Source organism: Palaemon carinicauda, chromosome 10 (assembly GCF_036898095.1).
Source record: "Palaemon carinicauda isolate YSFRI2023 chromosome 10, ASM3689809v2, whole genome shotgun sequence".
Classification (NCBI taxonomy): Eukaryota; Metazoa; Arthropoda; class Malacostraca; order Decapoda; family Palaemonidae; genus Palaemon; species Palaemon carinicauda.
Window position 1 is genome coordinate 43901543 of NC_090734.1, and position 11072 is coordinate 43912614.

Genomic DNA, 11072 nt, shown 5'->3' on the forward strand with positions numbered 1-11072 from the left:
CATTTTTTCTTTGGGAAGTTTCATGTCTTTGATAATATATTCAGGATAATTTTCAGACGATACGGTATGGTGTCCATCTGTAACTAATAAAACATTTATATTCTTTTCTTCACATTCACATATTTCAGTTTGGATTGTAGAGAGGGCGTCTGTAAGGTTTGTCATTTTCCTATCAAAATAACTATCGTTTAGTTCACGTCCTGGTCTTTTTTTTACATCGGTTGCAAAGGTGTATAGGTGAGTAGTTCCCAAAAGTTTCGGAGCTATATGATTATTCCATCCACCCATAAGATTTTTCCAACACGAGCACATAGAACCTGATACATCAATCATTGCTATATTGCAAACGTCTCCTAAATCATTTAAATCTAATGATGGTAACTTTAAAAAATAATGAGGATTATCTTCGTCTTCTTTTAAGATGCATAATTTTGCATTTAAATTGATTTGATCCCAATCCATTAACTCGTTGTGGTTGTGGGTGTTCATGGTTGATTGGCTGGCTGGCTTAATTTTTTTTTCTGTAAATTACTCCACAAAAAAGTATAACGGCAGTAGCAAATCACAGACGTGTGTTTATGATAGAAAACAGCGCTATAATACTCGAGTCAACTTTGTCGCCCTTCCATTTATATATGCATCACGTAAATATTATCGCCAAATCTATAATTTGAATTATCAAAAAAAATTTTACTACGGGAAAATATCATACAAAAAAAATTTCTTTCATTTAATATTTTTGTTATTTGAATTTTTTAAATATATTGATAGTAATTTTATTTTATATTATTACAAATAAACATATATAAAACAAAGAAATTCTATTGATTGTTTATTCATACCAGTTTTAATTTCTTCGATAAACAACATAATAAAATTGTTAGAGATTAATTAATCATGGAAACCGAGTCCACCGATTGTCGAATAATATTAGCTTTTAATTATTTTAAAACCGAAAATACTGGTTCTTATGAAAATATAAAAAAAGATGGACGTCGAAAATATTATATTAATATTCCTATTGAAATATCATATATAGTTTTTGATTGGAAAACTATGATTCGACACGAAACTAAAAATTTTGTTATATATAATGAATATTCTCATTTGGCCTTTGATGGTGCTTTAGATGAAATTTATAATACCGAATCTAATTTTTGTCGGGGGGAATTATCCCATGTTATGGGTAAATACAATATCAAGCATGTATATATATTTGGTAATCACGGTAATGCTAAACGGGTAATGAAAATATTAAAAGAGAATATGGATATAATTATTCATGATATAAAGAATTATAACCTGTTACAAGATATAAGACACAGAGAAATAATAGACACATTACAATTACTAGCAAGACAATTTATTATGGGATATAACCAAGAAAATAAACAACTTACATTATATCATGAACTTTTGACTAAAGAAAGTCGCTTTTCCGAAAATAAAATCATTTTAAGGAAAGATAAATTTATGCCCGTTTGTTTTTTGAATGAAATTAATTACCTTAACTTGGCTTTATTTAGACGAGTTTTTGAAATTGAATTGAAACGTAACCATGCCAATGAAAACCAAGTTGAGTTTTTACTGACAAGTATATTTTTGAGCTTAATAAATCCAAATTTTATAAAATGGCACTGTGATTCAAGCTGTAAAGATATAGTTAACATTAGTTATATGACTGGAAATTGTATATATGCTTTGTGCAATACATATCCTCTAAATATCTCAAACGACTTGAATATTTTTTACCACCAATTGTTGCATAGCCACGATGCCATATCAAATATTATCAAAGAAATACCCATTGATCACAGTGAAACCAAACTTGCTGAGAATTTAAGTAATTTTATTACAGCATCTATAGAAATTTAAAATACTTACAAAAAATAAAAAATTGATAAATGAATAATTCTCCAAAATTTCAAGACGAACAATATCGCATAGAAATCTTATCTTTAACGTGCGGGTTGCCCAATTTTATAAATCCAATTGATGATGATAATTTTCAATGTATGAAAATAAATGGCAAGAGTAATATATTAAGATTGTATCCTTACCATACAACCATAAATACTTTATATTTTATTGGCAGTGTAAAAGATTCCCTGTTTATTAATAAAAAAAACAACAAATTATTGGCCTTTATTTATTCAACTCCTCATCTAATATATATTCAACAAGAAGATGGAAAATATATTTCTGAATTATTAAATTTCACACCAGAATATAGAGAACACTTTTCTGAAATTGTGTGTTTTCCAACGTTAATTGTACGATCATATGATGGATACTGTATGGAATTTTTTAAAAATATTTGTGACGACCAATTATATTTAACCTTGGGCGTATTTTTGAATAGAGATAACGAACAAAAAACCGAAGAACTGCATAAACGCAAACAAAAACACATGGATATGTATATGAGATTATTAAATGAAATCATATCAGTATATGTTAATGTAAAATACATACCCTATTTTATACACCCCGATAGAATAATAATTGAACCAATAAAAGAGGGACGCATGAAAATTATTAGTTGTAACTTATTTACTCATATATTTTCTCCACAAAATAATAATGCTAAAATATTAAGTGGAACATTTTCCCATCCCCTATCTTTTAATAATAGTAATGAAAACATTCTTTCATATTTTCCTAATAATAATAATAATAATAATAATAATAATAATAATAATAATAATAATAATAATAATAATAATCAAACACAAGTCACTTCTATGTTAAATTATAATTCTCTTTGTGTCTTGTTAGATTTCTTTCATAGTGCTTTTGTTACGGCTTTGTGGATTTTTACGACTGGTAGATTTCAACAATTAACGTTGGTTGGGCGAAATGTGGTATTTGATAAAATTGGTTTAAATAAGAATAAATATAAAGGAAAAAATAAATTGAACCTAAACGAAAAAGAACCATTAAATAATGAAAACATTTTTTGCAATACCAAGTATGGTTTTTGTAAAAAATTTTTGAATTGTCAAATTTCCCAACTAGTACATAATTATGGGTGTTGTCACCTAATAAAAACCACTCCAAAGATTTTAGCCGAAGCCATCGAATCTTCCGTGTTATCAAACAATGTTCGTGAAACTGAAAATGTCGTCCAAACAGAATTTCAAATTTTTAAAGAATTCATTGATCAATTATATCAAATAATACCAGCACTAGAAATGACTCCTTGAGTTGTGCGTATAAATAATATGGCGGTGTATTTTTTTTTCTTTTTGTCATAAAATTTAAATTGAATTAAATGTGGGTTTAAAACCCAAGGTAGATATAGAACTATAACAAAAAGGGAGGATTTTTTCTTTCATTAAATAAAAGGAATATATACAAGTCAAATACACTTTTATAAACATTTATTATATACTGTATACACACAAGTTCAACAAAGATATAAGAAAAAAATGTATAATATTAATAATAATAAAAATAATAATAAATCGTCAAACAAAAAGACAACATCTTACGGTATTATGTGTATTGAATCTACAAATCCATATAAAACTTTGGTGTGCGTTTCACCATCTTACGCAGCTATTAATTTTCTTTTAAAGAATGAAAATAGTAATGATAACAAAATAAAATCTACTGCATTTATGAATACTAACGAGAGCCATAATGTGTTGCTTTCATCTTTTCCCTATGTGAGTATTGGCGAGGGACAATATAGCTTACCACGAGGACACACATCGGTGATTGATCAAAAGAACAAAAAGTTTACAAAAATAAGAGAATTTACAGAAGAAGGAAAGTATTATTTATCAAATATTCAAACAGAGAAGTTTAATGAGTGGTTAGACAACGATGATTTTTGTGTTTACGAAAAGTGGATTGGATTAGATAATAAGCTCTATCAAGCAGAATATTCGGTATTGGTTGTGAACGATATACATTTAGAACTAGAAATAATAGAATTAAACAGTAATAATGTAATTTCACCTGATTACATTTTTAATAAGTTTGGTTTTTTCGGGGAGATATCCCAGGATACAAAGGAAAAATATATGAATAGGTATGAAAATCGAGATACCAGGATCGATTGTTTAAAATTTACAGTCTTTATGCCATTATTAGTGGCACTTAAATATTTTCAATGTAATCGAGTTAAAACAATACAAAATATAAACCCCCAAAAAATATTCAATATTATTCAAAAAACAAAATAATTTCTACACTTATTATTATTATTATTTTACAAAAACAATCCAACTAATAAATTTCTACACCCAAATAAAGCAAAAAATTGGGTGTGTAGTGTATGTATGTATATATATATAAGGAGAAAATGTATTTTGTTTATCAAACACTAGTTACAAATTTATATAAAGCCAACATATAAGGCTCTGTAAAATTTCCTAAATATAACAGGCAACCATTATTATACACAATACCAACCCTATAACGTTTAGTTTCGATGTTATAGCTAGTATATATGTAAGCTTCATCTGAACGATATATAAACACATGTAGACTTTTTAAAGCATCTAAACAAATGTTGGGTGGGTATTTTTTACCATCAAGCACAAGCCTTATCCAATATCGTGATTCTTGTATATAATTTGCCGAAGATTTACCTTTATTGCAGTATGGTAAATCTGTGTATTTGGATGATAATCTATTGGGAATATCTACTTTATAAATATCAACAGAACAACATTCCAAAAAATTTTGTATATATTTTTTAGCACCAAGGAATTCATTGACCATACGTTCTTGTTCTTCCTCTGATAAATCTTCTGGTTGGGAAAAAGTTGTTGCTCGAAAGAGCATATTACACATTTTATGAATAGTAGAAACACAATCCCTTTGTTTTGCCCGAAATATATCCATTGTATTTTCCAAATTGTCTTTGATTATTGATGGTTTTTTTGTCGCCTGAGGACAATAAGGCAGTTCAATATCTTCTTCGGTGTAGTTGGTAAAATTATTATTCTCTCTAATCTCTCTGATGAGATTATCCAGGCTTTGGTGCGTTTGAATTAATGTTTGTGCGTCTTCCGTGCTCAGGCTGATGGGGCTGGTTATTGGTGAAGTCTGGTTTTCTTGATTCATTGTGTTGGGGTAAGTTGGTCCTACGACAGCGAAGGCTCTTTCTATACTGTTGCTGTTACTCTTTGGTCAGCGTACTTTTATACTCGACACCTAATAAAAGATCGTTGAATAAAATCTCGTTAGTAATGTTCAATCAAACATTTCATTGGTCTTTTTAGACCAAAAAAAAGCGATTTAAATTGTATTGGGCTCATATTATGATAATTCATTCATGAAATGAATATAAAATTGTTCTGCAAAACGATTTTATGTTTTTTATAACAAATGCGTTCTCTTGTGCTTCTTTAATCAAAGATATTATTATTATTATTATTATTATTATTATTATTATTATTATTATTATTATTATTATTATTATTATTATTATTATTATTATTATTATATTATACAAAGAAATTTTTTAACCTGTAAGTTATATCATGATTCTTCGGATATGTTATGGGTTATGGTTTTTTTTATTTGCCTATAGTATATATAAAGCAATAAACAGAGAAGGGGGGGGTGTGGAATGGGGGGATTAGTGAAAGAATTTCAAGTAAATATGAATTATTCCCCAACCAATGAAATTTCCCAAGAAATGAAATTTAGTGAGAGGATTAATGAAAACCAACAACATTTAAACGGCACAAGGAAAGACTTTGATAAAAAAAAAGATTCTTAAATATATAGAGTTACTTTCAAATTCCCCCAATTCTATCGATAATAAAAAAAGATAAGATATTATATTATTATGTCAAATGCCTTTTTTGTTTGAAAAAATATAAAGGAAATTGGGTAATAATTGACCAAAATAAAGAGAACGACGAAAGAATAATTCCGTATATATCTTTTGAAGAAATTTATGACACGATTAAGATAGCACACATAAATTCTTTACACGGAGGAATTAAGAAAACCTTTAAAGCTTGTAAAAACTATGCTGCAAATATTAAATATATCCACGTAAAAATATACATTTCTAATTTCTGTTCAACTTGTAAAAATATCAAAAAAAGAAAAGCAGAATAAAAAAAACCAAAAACAAATATAAAACCAATTATATCTTCAGAATTTGGGGTAAGGGGGCAAGTAGATTTGATAGATATCCAAAAACTTTTAAATGATAATAAGATAAAAGATACTAGCTGTAGATATGTTCTAAATTATCAAGATAATAAAACTAAATTTTGTGTACTAAAGAGTTTAAAAAATAAAAAGGCTCAATCTATAATCGATGCATTGAGGAGTATATTTGGTATATTAGGGGCCCCCAAAATCTTACAAACGGACAATAGAGGCGAATTTGTAAATAAAACAGTTAATGAATATTTAGAAAGGGTGTGGCCCGAAGTTAAAAGAATAAAAGGCAGACCCTATCATCCCGAAAGTCAAGGATCAGTAGAAAGAGCCAACGGAGAAATTAAACGAGCCATAGAAAAATAAATTTCTTGTAATGAAAATAATACGATGCACATTTCTAGTGCTTTAGATTATATTATGTTTAATAAGAATATTAGTTATAGTCGTACGCTAAATGCCTCATCTTACTTTGCGTTGTTTGGTACACAACCACCAGTAAACATTAATTTCCAAAATATTTTTTTGTCAGACAACGACAAAGATAATTGTTGTGATTAAATTAGTTACAAGAACATTTTATCTATTTATCTTATTTAATGCATTTTTATATTATTTACAATAAATTATTTGCTTATAATAACCAAAGACAAAAAAAAATAGGTAATATAAAGGAAAACAATAATTATTATATGAATAATATTTCATGCGCGCCACCTAGTGATTAGAATTGTAATCAATGTTATGTCAGACATCTCATTCTTCTTCAGAGATTGGGAATAAGTAACGAATAAATAAATAATTTTTTGTGCTTTTCTCGTAACTGATATATAATACTTTAAATTTTTAAGTTGTGGTTTATTGTCACTTGGTGTTTTGTTTTAATATTTTTTAGTGGTTGGTTCTTGGATAAGATTTTTTTTCTGTTTTCTATTTCCATAATTCTTGCTTGAAACTGAGAATGTCGTCCTCCGCTTTGCTTCTAAAGTTGAAAAATCTAATATTTTGTTTTTCGTGACAAGGGTAATGATACAATTTAGCAAGCATTAAATCGGGTTTATGCTGACTTCTGGTAATAATTGTACCCGTTGTTGTTTTTTTTATTCTTATTACATTTTCATTTAAATAAAAATTCTCTTTAAAATAAGACTCGTTTTCCTCCAAAATACTTTTCCACGGACAAGTTGGAATTAAATAATACTTGAAAAATTTACGGGGTTCATTGCTACTTTGTGTTGGGAAACGTTTAACAATAAAATATTTATCGCTATTATTTTCATCATCTGTATATACTTCTAAGTTTTCCTCTATAATATATTTTGTATCTGGTCGACGAAAATTAATATCTAAAAATAAATAATCGCCCATTTTCAGGTCTGCAAATTGTTTAATTTCTAAACCGTCATGATCAATATTCCGTAAATATCTGAATTTGGCGCTATTCTCATTTACAAGGCGATATTGTTCTTCTTGTTGTGAATAAACATGAAAATATACTGTTTTTGGAAACCAATCGGCTAAATTTTCTACATGACTAGTAATTGGTTTATTTTTTTCCTTTTCCAATACAATTACAAAATCTGTACTCTTGTATTCTTTTAAGGAATCATTGAATGATCTGATTATACGCGAACATTCACAATTACCCTCTGGATTTAACACCAATTTAAATAGTTTTTGTGTGTTTAAACCATAAACTATATATATACCATCAATTGGTATTCTACGGCGGTTTTTAAAAATAATATCCCTAATTTCAAAATAATAGAATATTATATGTTTATCGTTTGGAATCTCATCACAGAGTAAACTTTCAAGAACATACAAAAAATTATCAATTTTTTTGAATAAATTAACTTTGATGGGATTCTGTACGTCGTCCATCGTAACAATAACTGAAAACAACAGAAAATATATGTATATATATATATATAAACTTATATTACAAAATAATATATAGAAATTAGAACAAAATCAAATGCAATAGATATAAACTTTTTTTATTGTTGTAAAATTAGTTTTGGTGTATAGCTCGTTCAACACAAAGAACATATTTGCTACAACCTTGAAGGTTTAAATTTGTACCAATTCACAGCAACCCAATTAGGAAGATCAAATAAAGAAGGCCCAGCAATTGGATGGAATTAACTGGCTGGTTGACTGGCTGGCTGAATGACGGACTAGTATGAAAAATAATATAAATTATATTACACCCCAAATTATTGTTTGTGTGTAACGTGTTATTTTGTTAGTTATTCGGATGTCCTAAAAATTCATTATCAAATACAATATCCATATTTTACTTTTGTATTAATGGGGGTTTGGTCAATTAATTAATTATCATTACAAACAAGTAATATTATAATGGGGGGGCGTTTTGTAAAAAAAATAATAATAAAAATGTAAAACATATAGTATATATCTATTTTTAGTTTTAAACCCAGATTTATTTCAATTTATAAAAATGTATTTAACACGTATATATATTCCTTTTATTCAATGAAAGAAAAAAATTAAATATATGGTATATTTTCAAGTTAATAAAAAAATAGACGTTATAAGCATTATATGCTTTTATTTTTGCCTTTGGTGGTACAAATAATCTAATATAATAAAGGATGTGTCGTATAATTGGTTGTAGTAAATTATGTATTAAAACAAGCTACACATATAATTGTATATATCCACTAATACATTAAATTATTTGTATTATTAAAGCTGAAAATAAGGCCTAATTATCATATTTTTTTTCTGTTGTTTACCATCAACGACTACTTATTTGACTACCTCTAATATTTTCAGCTCTTTTTTTTACATATTTATTGTAAATGATATATAAAAAGATAGTACAAACAATAAAATACAACAATTTAAACAGATTATCATAAATTCTAACAAATAGATTAGATTCTAGGGCCCCACCAACAATATCATCAACAACATTTAATGTTTCCTTTGTTAAAGACCGCAAAAATGTTGCTCGCTCACAAACGAACATATAATTTTTATATTTTTCGGGTGGAATAATTTTATCAAATGGTGTGCTTCCTGCTAGCATGTTAAAATTTTCTATATTACACAAACCATTACATCCTAACTGACGTATTTCATCTATTCGTTCTCTGTCTATAACAGTATCAGAATAGAGAAATTCGTCATAATTACAATCCCATTTATTCACATTAAATAAGGGATGTTCATTTTCGGGTAAAATTATTATGTCCTTAGATATTACTGAATCATTAATAGAAAGACCTTTGTCAATACAAAAATTTCCATTAATTTTATACTTTATTAACTTTTTTTTATCTTGCAAATTATATCTAAAACACCCCGTATGTTCGGCTTGTATTCGTGCCAAGTAAATAACCATTCCAGTAACTGTTCCAGAAACAAGAGCAAATTTAACAATATTACTTTTATTTTTCATTTTCTTAAGCGATAAAAATAGATTAATCCATATAGGATTATTATTAACAATATTTTTTCCCTTGGCACTTTTACACAAATCGGCGGCTTTTTCTAAACTTTTAGCTAATTCTTTTTCGTTCCTAAAACCAAAACTTACTGCTAAATCGTCAACCTCTTTTAATAGTTTTTTATATTTATTGTATGGTAAAGTTGAACGGATAAATGCATTTGTTTCACCAGGCAATGATAGATTATTTCCACTTAAAGTTTTATTAAAGTCATCGTATTTTTTCCATTTATTTATATCATTAGGTATATATTTGGATGTGTCATTTGTTGTATTGAAAGTATAATTATTAAAATCTTCAATTAATGTGTTGAAATTTACATCATCCATCTTATTTATATTATTAGATATGTTGACATTATAATTTCTAGAATTTACACTATCTGTAAATTTGTTTTTACCTATAATATCCGTTACATTATCAATAAATGTAAATTTTACCATGTTAAATCTATTATATTTTTTACTAAGGGTAAAAATATTAATTAAATACATGGTGTATATTCAAGTTAATAAAAAATTAGACATTATTTTAACTTATAAAAATATATTTGATGTGTATATATATTCCTTTTATTTAATGAAAGAAAAAATCATTTATTTTTTTTGGTATAATGAAATATAATAACCAAAAAATAAAATAAATTCGTTTTAGGTTTTTATTGTTATCAAGATTTCATTGTGATTGTCCACTTTCCACGTTCTGTGTCTTTTTCAACAATAAGTAATGATTTTGATATTTTAAATATAAAACGATCTTTACTTGTATTATTATCCCAAAACATATTTTTTCTTTCCATCCAAGTTAATTGTTTGTTATTCAAAAAACACAACACAGATAAAATATTATTATTACAGTTTTTACAATCTATTATTAAACTTATATCGTTTATTTCATTATGATTAAAAAGACGCAATAATAGATTTTCTAGTTCGTTGCGAAAATAGATTTTAGGACATTGCATTGTGTCATCCAATGTAATGTAGAAGAAAGGTTCCTCGTTATTTTTATCTGCACATTGACTACTCAAAGTGGCATATAATAAAATATGTTTCTTTTTCTTTACATTTCTCCAAAAGTTTAAAATGTCATCAGGAATATTGCTATTAATAATCTCAATACCACCAAGTAACATACTATCACACTGATTAGAAAAATCTAAAAATGTATAACCCCTTGTCATATAATCTTGAATTTGTTTGTCTATTCCACAAAGGAAAAAATCGTTTATTGATGGCAAATTTAAAAGTAAAAAAAGTTGATTGAATGTTGGTGCCAAATAATAGTCTATCATTCTTTTTTTGGAACAATGTATATTTTTTTTTCCTTTTATTTAACATAATTGTTGGTAAGTAATTTTGATGATTATCGACCAGATCTAATGATAGAAAATTCTGTAAAGCTTCCTCGATATAATTTTTATAAATAGATTCATTGTTATCAAGAATCGAATGTAAA